Source organism: Lissotriton vulgaris, chromosome 1_1, assembly GCF_964263255.1.
Source record: "Lissotriton vulgaris chromosome 1_1, aLisVul1.2, whole genome shotgun sequence".
Classification (NCBI taxonomy): domain Eukaryota; kingdom Metazoa; phylum Chordata; class Amphibia; order Caudata; family Salamandridae; genus Lissotriton; species Lissotriton vulgaris.
Window position 1 is genome coordinate 529997136 of NC_141685.1, and position 16078 is coordinate 530013213.

Sequence of the window (16078 nt, forward strand, 5' to 3'; positions counted from 1 at the left end):
TTCCCACGAATCAGATGATGAAGGAAATTGAGTAATTGTTAATGTTTGGAATAATAATGTTCCTATTTCTTTATTCAACATGTATGCACCTGCCAAAGTTGATAATGCATTTTGGTCTGCTAGTTCGTTTAAAGTAATGTTTGCAGAAGATGTGATATTTGGTGGTGATTATAATTTAGTTTTAGATCCCTATTTAAATTGTTCCTATTAGATAACTTGTGTTCCCTCTTCTATGCATCAACAATTCCCTTTGCTTATTGATCAGAGATCTTTTGTCGATTCCAGGAGGTTTTTTTAACCCGCATTTGCGAGAGTATACATTTTTCTGTCCTTCTCACTTATCCCAATCACGAATTGACTGTTTGTTTGTCTCTTAAAGCTATTAAAACAACATTCCATCCAGGCATTGGCTCTATATTGATTTCAGATAATGCTCCGGTAATTTTAGTTTTGGAATTACTTCCCATCAATTCTGAAAATAGAAGTTGGCGTTTCAAAACTTTCTTATTAATAGACTCAGTTTTTAGTTCCACATTTGAATCTTTTGCCTCAGATTTCTTTATCCATAATTCATCCTCTAATATTCCATTTTATGTTATATGGGACTTATTCAAAGCTTCAGCTAGAGATTTAATTATTTTCAATGTCTCTAAAAAGAAGAAAAATACTTAACAGAAAGCCCTTGATATCTTGAAATGCATTAAACATTTGGAAACTGTATATGCATCGTATAATTCTGCGGCCTACCTCAATAATCTTATTGTTGAGAAATTTAAAAACAACAAATTCTATAAAGAGAATCCTGCCTCTTACCTTCTTAAGGGTAGGGCTAGATATCATGGTGGCCAAAACTAAGCAGGTAAATTACTTGCTAATTATTCAAAAATCAAAAAAGAACAAACTAGAATTGAGAGTGTTTTTAATTCAATTACCCAACCAACTGTTAAAAAAGCTGAAATTTTAGATGCATTTTGGTCATATTGTACTACGTTTTATACTCCTGAATCAACTGCAGACTCTGTTGCCATACAACAATATTTATCCTCCATGCAGAAAGATTTTGATACTACTATAGATTTTTCCTCACTAGAAAAAGACTTTTCTCCTAAAGATATTTTATTTCTAAAACTTCTTTGTCTATTCTCCCATTTTATTTCCTCTAACGCAACCGAAAGTACATTTTAAGAAGTGCTCATCTGCCTCATTCATTAAGATGAACAAGATCCGTATATTTATAAGAAATGCAGACCAATTTCTTTGGTAAATTCTGATCATAAAATATTTGCTAAGAATCTTGCCCTTCGATTACATCCTTTTCTCTCCCTTCTTATTGGTAAAGAATAATCAAGTTTTATTAAAGGTAGATGCATTTCTGATAACACCAGGGTTTTTTTTAACATATTAAGTAAATAAAATAAACATATGCACTCATTAGTGGCAATTTCGCTTGATGAGGAAAAAGCTTTCAACCATATGGTTTGGACATTTATTTTTCATACACTTTCCTGGTCCGGATTCGGTCCCAAATTTATTTCCTATATATCCTTGCTGCAAACTGCTCCAAAGGCATTCCTTTTTGCAAATGGTCTCAAACGTTTTCATTGAAAAGTGGTGTGAGACAAGGTTCTCCTCTCTCCCCACTTCTCTTTATTCTTGCACTAGAATCTTTTCTTACAAAAATTAGGCAAAACTCTGGTATGCGTGGTTTCTAACATGGTAATCAATACACTAAAATGTCCATCTACGCTGACGACATTCTCTGATTTCTCTCTAAGCCTGATTACTCAATCTCGCTTTTTCTTATGGAGTTTGATACTTTTTCTCCTCTTTGTGGTTATAAATTAAATCATAATAAATGTGAAATCCTTCCCTTTACCATTTTTTGTCTTAAAAATAAGTTTTCTTCTTCAAACTTTACCAGGAGTCCTCATAAGATTAAGTATTTAGGACTCTGGTTTTCACCTTCTATTCAGCATTCAATATCTTTAATTTTGTTCCCAATATTGCCACTTTATCCAATTTAATTGCTAAACTTGCATCCTCCTTAGTTGTCATAGGTGGGTAGACTCAAAACTATTAAAATGAAGATCACTCCTATTTTTTTATACCATTTCTGACATTCACCTTCTTATTCCTGGTTACTTCATAAAAAGACCTACTCTATTCTTTCCTATTTTCTTTGGAATCATAAAAAATCTTGTATGTCCCTTCTCAAACTTAAGCGTAGTAAATATCACGGAGGTGTAAACGTCCCTGGTTTTCAAAACTACCATACAGCATTCCTCCTTAAACAAATTTCCAAATGTCTACCAGACGCTTCTACAGTATGTCCCTTCACAAACTTAAGTGCAGTAAATATCACAGAGGTGTAAACGTGCCTGATTTCCAAATATCTTACAGCATTCCTCCTTAAACAAATTTCCAAATGTCTACTAGACGCTTCCACAGAGTTTACTCCTTTGTCAAAATAAATAAATTATCACTTTTAAACAATGCCTCTAATTTTCTCAAAAACATGTTTTTTATCATCCCCTAATCTTAATACTACCTAAGACCAAATACTTTTCTCATATCTTTCAGGTATAGGGCAATTTCTTCATTCTTATATTGGGCATAATAATTTCTTAAAAATAAATAATAACCCTACTTTTTGGAAGTTATGGTGAGATAAAGGTCTACTTTGGATACTTCAGCTCCGTTCAAATGGTTCTTTCATTACGATTCCACAGGCACAATTGCTATACAATCTCCCTCACCCATTTCATAATAAATTAAATAATCACCAACTATTGTTTTAAAAAAAAAATCATTCATAATAAACTTACAAAGAGGGCCATTCGGTTAGCATGTTCAGTCATTGGTCTTTAAATTGTCAATCACATTTCGCTTCCACCCACCAGCGCATACAGCATGGGGCTGTACTTTACAAATTGGCGGCCTTCATGGGGCCCACTTTACACATGAGCTGCCTTTCAGTGACTGCACAATGCCTGTTTGCATCTTCTTAAAGCCAGTTTCTTTCTTTTCAGTGACGAAGTTGGTTAAAAGTGTGCATTTTTATTTATTGTTTATATTAACTTTAATTACCAGCTATTTAGTTTGCCTACACTGCTTTTAAAGTTTATTTTGTAAAGTGTTTAAGTGACTATGTAACATTGCAGCCTGCCTGTGATTTAGGTGGTGATTTAGTATTGACTCCTTCATAAGGGATACTAATAAAGTGCATGGCATAACTGAAGAGCTTATTGTGGTAAAACAACACTTACAAAAGAACTGCATTGATTAATGTTTTTTTAAAGTTCTCCAATTCTTGATCCCCTCTAAACCAAGTTGGGTGATTTTGAGTAAATTGTGCACTGTAGAGCATCTGGTCACAGAAGATCATGAGCACTTTAAAAATGAAATGTGTGACTCTGTGACAGGAGGAAAGAAGCATGTGCCAGCCAACTCCTGCCTAGTTGTTTTGATCATACACAAGGGCATTGTTTCTTGTTGTGCAATAATCTCAATATATCTGAGAACTAGTACTTTGTTTTACCAGATCCTATCATTACCAAAGTACACACTCACTGTTTGCTGTTCTCCCTGGCAAGAGAACAATGGAAGAGAGGTGTGCTCTGCTGGAGACCTCCTTCCCTATAACCGCTGCAAGATTTCTTTAGTATATCAGGATGCACAAATTCTATTATTAGATGAAGCTGTTAGAGAGCATAAATGAGAAACTCATCAGCAAAACATTGTTTAAAAATAATCTCTTTTATAATACAGTTTGTACTTCTGATGAGAATGTAAAGATTGCCATACTAGAAAATGCAAACTAAGAAGAAATAATGCTATCAATGTAATATATATTTTGCATGGTCACCCGGATGTTCCACCTTTTGCTGATCCCTATATGTTTGCTGGCTTTAAAACTCTGTTGGCTTAAATAGGGTTACATTGACTAACTACCAATTAGCACATTTGCTGATCTGTAAGTCCCTAGTATATGATGTAAAAAGTGTACCCAGGGCCTGGGAGTTAAATGCTACTTGTAGACTACAGCACCTATTGTGCCACCCAGAATAAAGGCAAACAAACATGGCTATAGGCCTACCCTGTATAGCCTAAAAGCCACATAAAACCTGTAGTCTGAACCGGTAAAATTACCTTTTTTTGGCAGGTAAAACACCTCCTTTTAAATATTAGTAAATTACTCATATGTAAGCCTTGTAGCCCACAAGGTAGGGTCCAAGATATTTAAAATTGGGACAAGTAGAAAATTAATATTATCATGTCTCTACAGTACCAAAACCCAAATGCTATTTTCACTCTGGCAGGCCTAACTGTCCTAAGTGGAAAACCACACTACAGATTAAAACTGATAAGCGTGGCTCAAATCCACCCGAGTGACTTACCGCACTCACCTATAGTCGCTATATAGGAAGTCAGCCGGACAGTGGAGAAGAATAAACAAAAGTCTTTATTAGGCCAAACAACACTCATATGAGAGGGCCCTGTCCGACCTCACTCCTAGGAGTGCGAACGAGAGGACTGACTCTCTACATCACAGCAATACATTATAATGCAATACAGTAAAAAGGGGTACGCCCCTTGTGGAAAGTTACCGAGCCTCGGACCAGTGGACAATGCTCTCATACAGCAGGCATCTGCACCTGCAAGGGATACATCATTATCTCTACTCAAGGCCATGGAGCTAGGCTTCGGCGTCTCTGGGCATGAGAACATTACTGATAAAGAGACTTGTTAGTTTCGGCCACAGTAAGCCGAGAAACGAAAACTGCTGTCTTAGTGAATTTCTGTATTCCTGCGGGAGGGGCATATGAGCGAGCAGGGCCCGCAGGCACAGAGGGATACACAAAATGGTGGCACACGGGCTAAGCTAAGAAACTAATATGGTCACACATACATTTGAATATAAGCAAGGAGCAAGTAAAATAATTCAGCATAAGTGCATATACGAACTTCATCAGTTAGCCATATGATGCTAACTCACACATCAGCAATGGGTATCGAATGGGTATCGAAAAGTGAATTCTATCAGACCCTCCTTTTAGCATCATTGGCTAACTATGGCCTCATTTATTTGCCAAAAGGTAGTGCCGACATCCATTCTAGGGGCAAGTCTTTTGTACACCTTTATTTATTTCATTTAGTCTAGAACATCCTCTGCAATAAACATCAACCAACTTGCATCGGCAGGAATTTCAGTAATCATAGAAGTGGTATATTGACCAGGTAACTTCTTTTTCGGACGTAAATTCGTGGCACACATTGAGCAACATGGAGGGAGGCAATATATGCAAAGGCAGCAAGTCAGAATGACACTCACCACACCAACCAAACCCATCAATATTTTCCAACCCCAGGAAGAGAAGGCACCCCAGAGCCACCCCTGTAAGGACCATGTTCCATTATCCTGATGCAGTTCATTCGCTAATCTATGTAATTTCTGTACCGCTAAGTTAACAGTTGGTGCTGAGTCAGGAATGTAAACGCAACAAGATGTCCCGATGACGCGACAGGCCCCGCCCCTATCTGCTAGGATGACGTCAAGCACCATCCTGTTCTGGATCGTAAATAATCTCATGGCCTGAACCTCAACAGATATGTTAGTCGTAATGTCAATTTCTGTTAGAACTACTTTTTCCATCACCCGGGACAGTCGCCGAATAGCCCTGCTGTTAAATATCGGACCCCAGAAAGGTAGCAAACCCTTAGAAAAATCAGTCCATTGTTGGTATGAGGTGTCCGTCTGATCAACGTCATCTACCTGAAGCTCCCTCCTTTTGCGCTGCTCTTGTGGACTGGGGAATCGACGATGAGTTTTGTGGTAATCAGAAGGAGCCACATATACAGGAGTAATCATGTAAGCTAAATAACATACCCCACCCCAACCCTCGGGCAACCATAAGTATCCATTATCTCCACACACAAAATAGATGCTAGGTGGGGCAACGAAAGAGGGGCTGAGAGGCAAACGTATCGATGCAGTCACATTACAGGAGCTATTACCAACTTTGATAGGACCCCTTCCCTCTATACAGAAAAATGGAGACGGACCCACCACGGCCAGGGGTATCAGTGACTTGGCACTGTTATTACTTTTCGGAGGATGTCTATAAGACAAAGATGAATTTAATTTCAGGAAACTGTCCCTAACTTTGTCAGTGTCGTTGGGTATCAGGAACCGGCCCAGCTTTTGCTCACATGTCTTTATAAATTTCTGGTCAAAACGTCCATCAGTATACACTCGTCCAAGGGAAGACGGAGGGAGAGGACGTACTCGCATTGTCATTGTCGACCCCCTATTCTGCAGTCGGGGAGTCAAGGAATCTGGCTGTTGAAAATATTTAACAAGACCTATGAGAGTATACCACCCCACACAACTATTCACTGGCGTCAAAGGGAGGGCAAGAAATCTGTCTTTCTTATAGGCAGCAGAAGGCAAGAGCCCACAAACCCAACAATCTGTCAAGTTGGTAGTGGCGTGTGCATGGTGTAATGTCTTAATAAAAACGTTCTCTTTATAACTTTTTCTCAGCATTCTTTCACCATAATCAACAGTAATCATATTATGTTCAGGAACGGCAGTGGGTGTGGGTGCAAACACATGAACGGGATAAGCTTTATCCAGTAAAAACAATATTCCAAGAGTCACTATAAAAGCAATCAGAATAATAATGATGACCACGATCTTTCCTTTTCGGAGAAGGGCCAACCAGGGGGAATCAGGCACAGGTCTCGGAGGAGCCGCAAAGGGCTGCTCCTCATCAGGAATGGGGCGTCCAAAAGGATACATTCTCAAGAACGTTCAAGATATACCAAAAATCAAAAAATGAAAAAAAACACTTCTACTAAAAAAAATAGTCCCAGACAATCCTCAACCGGCCAGAGGGGTTCTTCAACCCTTAAAAAGGGATCTTCTCCCTGTGTCCTTCAAAGCCTCACAGGCAGGCTTTTACCGTCCATACCTTACTCCAACGTCGCTGTTCAACAATTGAAAACAAGGGAAGCACTTAATTTGGGCCCCGCCCCACTCTATAGTCTCATAGCACACAATCTTCGGCTAAACACCAGGGCTCTTACGAGTCCATCCCTACCACTAAATCTTCGTATTGTCCACTAAGCCCTTCTTCCAGTGTTTAGTCCATCATATTTCAGCACTGTTACTTATTTTCTTCGGGCCGCAAATTATATCGAGTGCTCCCTGGCACTTCGGGGTCAGTGAACAAAACAGGTGTATCTGTGGCAGATGCTGGACTCTCTGGTGTCTCTTCACTAGTAGCAACAGGAGTAGTAGAGCTCACTGAATTCTCTATTCCGCTTCGCTCTTCTCCAATCAGTGAAGCATCCGAGAAAGGAGCATACCTCGGGATAGACTCATGCTCCTCGTCAGCGATGCCATCCTGTACCCATTTGTCATAGGGCAACGGGAGCAGGACCCTCTTCACATGTGAGGCATGCGTCCACGCCTTCCTTCCGTCGATCCGAAGTGCAGTACGCGTGGTGAGGAGCACCTGGCGCGGCTCCGACCACCTTGGCTCCAGACAAGACTTCCGCTGATATCTTCTGATGACCACCCAGTCCCCTGGGAGGATGGAGTGTCCAGGCCCCTCCGGCAACGGCTTCAGAGTGTCTGCTACCTGCTGATGAATAGAACGAAGATCTTTAGTCAAAGCATACAGATAATCTGTCAACAAAGGGTATGGTACTTCAGTAAAACATTTAGGCCTGGGCACTCCCCAGATATTGGCCGGACGACCGAATACCACTTCGTGGGGGGAGATGCCCATTTTTGCATTCACAGTGACTCTCGTTGAAAGCAAGGCTAAGGGAAGGGCGTCTGGCCAACGGAGACCTGTACTCCCACATATTTTGGCCATCTTTAGCTTGAGCGTGCCGTTAAACCGCTCCACAAGTCCTGCTGCCTGAGGGTGTAAGGCTGAATGAAATTTTTGGGAAATCTGTAAGCCTTTACATATTTGCTTCACTAGTTCTGCATTAAAGGACGTGCCATTATCACTCCAGATCACCCTAGGTAATCCAAAGCGGGAAAAATACTCCTTTATCAACATTTTTGCGGTAGAAATGGCCGTGCAATCTTTCGTTGCGTACGCCTCCACCCACCTACTAAAGGCACATACGACTACAAGGACATACTTCAAGTTATTGACCCTTTCCATTTCGATGTAATCTATCTGAATCCCCTCAAAAGGGAAAGAAGGAGGTGCAAAATTTCCCGTTGGGACAGGGGTGCCCTTTCCAGGATTATGTCTCAAACACACCATGCACCGTCGAACCAAGTGAGTGGCCACTTTAGAGATATTCTTATTGCTCCACACTGGGTCTAACAATTTACAAATGCCCTTCGCGCTAACATGAGCAGGCCCGTGCGCCATCGTCACTACTGGGAGAACATATGCATTCGGGAGTAACCATCGTCTCTTATCGGTCACATCTGTCCAACATTCATCCGCATCCAATCGTCCCTGCCCATCCTTCCATGCCCTCAATTCATCTTCTGTCACTTTTTCCTGTATGTTCTTGACACTCTGTACAGTGTCTGAGAACATATGAACATCTGGGACCCATCTAGCTGATCCTGCCACAAACATTCGTGGTAATTTTTCTCTAGCAGTCTCTTTTGCTATTTCATCAGCGAAGGCATTGCCTCGTCCTACATCATCCACTATTGTCTTGTGTGCGCTACACTTTATCACAGCCAATCTTTTGGGTAGCGCCAGTGCTGCTAACAGTCGTAATATCAATGGGCCATGTTGTATGCGTTGTCCATGAGAAGTCAGAAATCCCCGTTCTGCCCAAAGTCGCCCATAATTATGAGCCACGCCAAAGGCGTATTGGCTGTCAGTATAAATGTTCACGTCTAGTCCTTCACTCAATTCACATGCTCTCAGTAAGGCTATAATTTCTGCATCTTGGGCCGAATTGTAAGGTATCCTAGAGGTCTCCACTACCGTCTGTAATGTCGTTATTGCGTATGCTGCTGTCGATGTACCATCTGGCAATTTAAAACAAGACCCATCCACATACAACTCCCCGTCTGGTTCGTCCAAGGGCCTGTCTGTCAGATCCACCCTCCCCTTTGTCTCCTCCTCTGTCCTAAACAGACAGTCATGTATGTCATCGTCTTTTGTATCTGTGGGGATAGGTAACAATGTGGCGGGATTCAGTGTAGCACACCTTTTGATCGTAACATGGGGTGCAAAAAGAGTCATCTCATAACCGGTAAGACGAGCACTAGTTAAGTGCTGCGTCTGTGTTCTGTTCAACAAAATGTCCACAGCATGCGGTACCATGACTGTGAGATCTGATCCCAGTACGAGCCCTGCCGACTGTCTTATAGAAACTGCAGCAGCCGCCGTGGCTCTCAGACAGCTCGGCAGAGCTCTTGCCACATTGTCGAGCATTGCGGAGAAATACGCGCAGGGTCTCTGTTTCCCCCCAAAACACTGAGTTAAGACAGACAACGCGCAACCTTCCGCCTCATGTACATAAAGAACAAAAGGCTTCTGGTAATCGGGTGTTCCAAGAACAGGCGCAGAACATAAAGCTGTTTTTAGTGACTCAAACGCTTCTTGGCATGCGGGGGTCCAGGGTAGGGGCTCGCGCACTTCCTTGGTAGTCAGATACAATAGGGGTTTTGTTAGTAACGCATAGTTAGGTATCCACTGGCGACAATACGATGTTATGCCCAAGAACGCGCGCACCTCTCGCTGCGTGTTAGGTACACTCATATTATTAATGCCTTTTATGTGCTCTGGCGTCAATCTCCTCCCCACTTTCGAAAGGAGGTGACCGAGGTAGGTGACCTCCGTTCGACAGTATTGAAACTTTGGAAGGGACACCTTATGCCCCCTTTTTGCCAAATGGTGCAGTAATTTCACAGTAGTATCCCGACAACCCTTCTCGTCGTCCGACGCTATCAGGATATCATCCACGTACTGCAACATGACGTTGCCAGGTGGAAGTTCCAGTTCATCCAATTGTGCCTTTAGAGCCTGACTATATATGCTCGGACTCTCAGTGTACCCCTGGGGAATTCTCTTAAAGCGGAAGCTTCGGCCAGCCAATGAGAATCCGAATAGATAACGGCTGTCTTCATGTACCGGAATACTGAAGAAAGCATTTTTCAAATCCAGGACAGAGAAATATTTAGCAGAAGGGGGAATCATTGTCAATATTGTAGTAATGTCCGAGACCACCGGGTACTGTGGCTCCACTACTTTGTTCGCGTGCCGCAAATCAATCACAAACCTATAGACATCAGGGGTATTATCAGGAGCGTCAGGTGACCGTCTTTTAAGGATAGGTAAAATAGGGCTGTTACATATGTTCGAATCAGTCTCTTCCACTACACCAGATCGTATTAAATCTTGTATTATTTGTAACAGGGCCTTCTCTCCCTCCCTAGGAATCCTGTACTGTGGAACCCTGGGTAATATTGCCCCCACCTTCACTCTTATTGTCACTGGGGCAATATCCATTTGACCTACATCTGTATCATTGACAGCCCACAAGCTGTCGGGTATGCCTTGAAATTCAGGTGGTAATGGATCATCTTTTGAGAAACACTGTAATGGGCGGGCGACATTCGGGCCCAAAGTAAGGTACACGCCATCTGGAGAGCAATAGATGGTGGCGTGTAACCTTTTCAGTAAATCTAGGCCCAACAAATTTTCCCCACAATTTGATGTCAATAGAAACGGTGAATCAACAGTGAAAGGGCCAATCGTCAACGTGAGAGGTTTAGAAATAGGGCTAATCACCGGGGTACCTGCGAAACCCACAGAAATATTATTTTTGCCAGACAGAGCCGCCCCTGGGACTCGAGAACGAGCCACTGAACTTTTTGTCGCACCTGTATCCACTAGAAATTTTTGTGGAGACCCCAATAAATCTGCCTCAACATAGGGTCCCCTCTGATCAACTTCCACAAGTACTGGTCCCATGCTCTGTCCTACGCTGTCCTAGTTGTGGGAAAACCCCGTCAAATGGTCCACTGAGTAATCGTCATTATAGTACTGACCACAGCCCCTCTGCAACTGTTGTCTGTCTGCACTATTGTCAAAGTAATTTCCTCCCTGTCTCCCGCCTCCTTCAGCCCGTGCTGTCTGTCTCCCGAAATCACCGCTACCTCTTCCTCTTCCCCTCCCGGGACCAGCGTTCGACTGAAACAATGGGCAATCCCTCCACCAATGCCCCTCCTGCTTACACTTCGCGCACTGATTCTGCCCCAGCCTTTCCCTACTCTCTCCTCTCCCAAAGCCGCCCCCGCGACTCGGCGCTGCACCCCTTCCTCTACCTCTAGCCACTTGCTGCAACAGAACCCTTGTCTTAAGATCCTTAGCCTTCTTTTCCTGCTTGTCCTTACTTTCATTTTCCCTGTGCTCATAATACTGTGCCATACTGAGAATACCCGAAGGAGAAGACGTTGTCCACGTGCTCTCCGACGCTTGCAATCTCGCCGATATTTCGGGCAATAAGTTTGTGACAAACCTATTAACAAAGAGCTGTAACCCTCCATCCTGTGACACATCTTGCCCACTAAAATCTATAAACGTTTCCTCAAACCTCGTAAAGAAGTCCGAGACCGCTTCATCCTTTTTCTGCTTACAAGCCGTCAACTTGTCCCAATCCACCTTCTTCGGGGGAATAAGAGAATGCATGTATTTTATTATACGCCCCGGTAAAGCCAAAATCTCTGCCTTCGGCTTCTCCCCTGGCTTACGCTCCTTATCCCAGTCCTGCAACTCCTGCCACGTACCTCCTAACTCATCCGCATGATCAGTACCTTTCACTTGCCGCCACACATCAACTGGGACCAAAAGCCCGAAAAACAATTCAACATCAGCCAAAGTCATCACAGTGGAAGACGCAGCTTCTGTTAGCTCTTTATAGTAGGCAGTCAGGTTCTTTCTAGAATCTGGCAGCTGAGCGTTCAATGATAATACTTCACTTCTCTTCCATGGCGTATACACCCATTGCTCCTGGAAATGCGCATCTATCCTGTTCCTGGTAACAGCCTTCGTTACTGGATCTAGCAACTCGGGGACCTCGGGATGAAAAATAGGGTGCACCTCGCGCATTGGGTGGAGACCTGGGAAATGGGGTGTTCCGGCAGAGGGTAATTCGTTCCTGTACTGTAATAGTGCACGTAAACTACTCATCACTTCTTTCACCCCGGTATTCGTTCTATAGGCTCCAGCCTGTATATCTCGTAAAACCGCTGGAGCCACACCTCCATACCCCTGTTCCCATAGCGGTATCAATACATTTGAAATGTGCCACAAAGCGTGCTGTTGCATCAAAGGCTCAAAATCTTTCATAGTGGACCAGATATCTTCAAGCGAATAAAAATTATTCCTGGCCCACTGACATGCCTGATTAGCCACCATACTCTTTTCATCTAAACCAACCGTAGAACGCGTAAGCAGCTTCCGTACCTGCGAGAGTAATCCGCTACCTGCGCCTCGACTCGGCGTTAGCATCTCCTGACTGGGGGTAGTACTAGCTGAAACAGTAGGGAGTGCTAAAGAAAATTGGGAGGGCGTAGGTGAAGTGGTCTGGAGTAATGAAACAAGGGGTGTTGAGGGCGAGGATTGTTGGGGGGCACTTGCTGAAGGACCCAGGACTTCACTACTAGGGGCCGAAAGTGGCAAGGAGGGATACAAGGGCTGTGGGGCATAAGGGGGAGGGGGTCGGGTATTCAAAATGTCTTCCATCTCATCTGGGTCGTCTTCGCGCACTACATAACTCTTATTTTCTTTCAACCTGCAGAGCCTATCTGCGCGCTCCAAACGCTGCTCATTCTCATTCTTAGTGTGTTCTCTCGCCTTCTGTGCCATAGTCTGCGCAGATTTTTTAAAAGCCTCTTTCTCTTCTCTCATCTTACGCTTCCTGGCTTCTTTCTGCCACAATCTTAAAGAATCAAACATGCTCTGACGACTACGCCTAGTAAACAATTTGTCCTGTAAATAATCCAATTTTTCTTCCTCAAAAGAACCCGTCAAAGGCCATTGTAAATCCACATTATCAGCGGTGTACCGATGCCATAAAGTGCCAAACAAAATCGGGGGCAATCCATGCTTGACATACATATCAAAGCTTGGAGTGCCCTCAGGGGGGGCAGGTTGGCTCTCAGCCAGTCTAGTATCTGAGGGTCGACAACAACATCCAAAACATCGTAACTTACTAAAACACGGCATCTCTACTTCAGTGTGAAAGAAACGCTTCTCCACAGACTGCGTTACCTTGAATCGCTAGCTCGAGCTTGTTCACACACACATATAGACATACAGCAGAAAACCACACATGCACATATACAATACCTTCAAACACGTGTTACCAAATGGGACAAGGCCCGTCGACCAAGTCCTGGGGAACCTGGACTCTACCGCAGACCGAACAGTACACTAACTGTTCTGAGGATAGGGAACAGATCCGCCACCCGTGCGGCACTATGGATCACTGCGCACTTTACCACGGGAAACCCAGATCTCACCTCCACTGAACCACCACTCTAGGAGTTCAGGGTAAGCACCGGAGTCTGCCCGCAATGAGCCACGCCTTCACCACAGTACCACCCGGTCGGATCGCTACAAACAATACATCTAGATATTTCCCCAACCTCGTCAAGTCTGTCAGAGCACCTACGTGTACTCTGAGTTCCCCGGAGCACACTAGCCCCAGGAGCACACCGGCTCCTCAAACCACTGGAGACACCCTAGTCTCCCGGAACACTCCTGTTCCTGAAACAATCACAGGTGGACCACTCACCTTCCATAGGCGGCACCGACCTCTACCGTTCTCCACCTCCGGCTGCCAGGACCAACACGGTCAGCTTCGAGTTCGCCTTCTGGACCCCGGCATAGGATCCGAACCGGGACCTCTCCCGATCAGCAGGGTGGGGCAGCGCTGCGAGAACCAAGCTCGGCATCAGATGGGTACCCGGGCCCACCGTGCCGACCAGCGGGTCCCCGGTCTTCTGCTACCCACTTACGGGTGAGAAAGATCCTTATCGCGGGGTCCCTATTCGGGCGCCATCTGATAAGCGTGGCTCAAATCCACCCGAGTGACTTACCGCACTCACCTATAGTCGCTATATAGGAAGTCAGCCGGACAGTGGAGAAGAATAAACAAAAGTCTTTATTAGGCCAAACAACACTCATATGAGAGGGCCCTGTCCGACCTCACTCCTAGGAGTGGGAACGAGAGGACTGACTCTCTACATCACAGCAATACATTATAATGCAATACAGTAAAAAGGGGTAGGCCCCTTGTGGAAAGTTACCGAGCCTCGGACCAGTGGACAATGCTCTCATACAGCAGGCATCTGCACCTGCAAGGGATACATCATTATCTCTACTCAAGGCCATGGAGCTAGGCTTCGGCGTCTCTGGGCATGAGAACATTATTGATAAAGAGACTTGTTAGTTTCGGCCACAGTAAGCCGAGAAACGAAAACTGCTGTCTTAGTGAATTTCTGTATTCCTGCGGGAGGGGCATATGAGCGAGCAGGGCCCGCAGGCACAGAGGGATACACAAAATGGTGGCACACGGGCTAAGCTAAGAAACTAATATGGTCACACATACATTTGAATATAAGCAAGGAGCAAGTAAAATAATTCAGCATAAGTGCATATACGAACTTCATCAGTTAGCCATATGATGCTAACTCACACATCAGCAATGGGTAATTAGGGTATCGAAAAGTGAATTCTATCAAAACTTTAACACTGAATCTCAGGAATAGGACCAGCTAGAAAAATGGATCACTGACATAATATCCATTGCACAAATATAGAATTACCAAAATATCGTGGAAAAAATATAAAATGCAGAAATATCGAATTCCTATCTCCAAACAGATAAGTACAAAAATATTGAATCAAAAATATTGCTGTAAAAAATATAGTTAGTCAAAATATCGAATTTTTTAATGTCTTAAAAGTAATTGAAAATTAATGAAATAATAAATATAATTAACTTAAACATACTTAAAATACTTAAATAACCTTAACATTAATAAATAATTAATGTAAGTTAAAAAAAATAAACATACAATTTGATTTTTTAATACATATATATATATATGAACGTAATATTAATAAAACATTTGCAATGTCTTTACCGTAGGATAGCGGGAGGGTAAAATTTACTATTACCACTCCAGTGAGTGCAACACTAGAGAAAGCGTTGGATAGCGTAGGGGTAAAAATTTCTATTCCCACTCAAGTGAGTGCAACAGTAGGGAAAGTGTTGGATAGCGGAAGGGTAAAAATTACTATTCCCACTCCAGAGAGTGCAACAGTAGGGAAAGCGTTGAATAGCTTAGAGCTAAAACTTACTATTCCCACTCCAGAGAGTGCAACAGTAGGGAAAGCGTTGGACAGTGGGAGGGCAAAAATTACTATTCCCACTCCAGTAAGTGCAACAGTAGGGAAAGCGTTGGATAGCGGGAGGGTAAAAATTACTATTCCTACTCCAGTGAGTGCAACAGTAGGTAAAGCGTTGGATAGCGGGAGGGTAAAAATTACTATTCCCACTCCTGAGAGTGCAACAGTAGGGAAAGTGTTGGATAGCGTAAGAGTAAAAATTACTATTCCCACTCCTGAGAATGCAACAGTAGGGAAAGTGTTGGATAGCGTAGGAGTAAAAATTACTATTCCCACTCCAGTAAGTTTAACGGAAGGGAAAGTAATGATTTAATATATTATTAAAAATAAATTAAATATCAATACCAATAAAACATTAATTATACTTAATTACCAATGTAATATAATGTAATAATTAGTTAATTAGAAATACAAATAAATATTAGTTATTAAAAATCAATTACCTATTCATAATTAATTACCAACTAATTAATTTTCAATAACAAAAACGAATTATTAATAAAAATTAATACCAATTAATAATTATTTAACAGTAAATTAATTATCAATACACCAAAAAGTATTTTTAATATGTAATTAATTACAACTACATTACTTCCCAGCCTATTCCCCAATAAACCCGCAAGCTGCTACGGAAAATACATTATTAATATTATCAT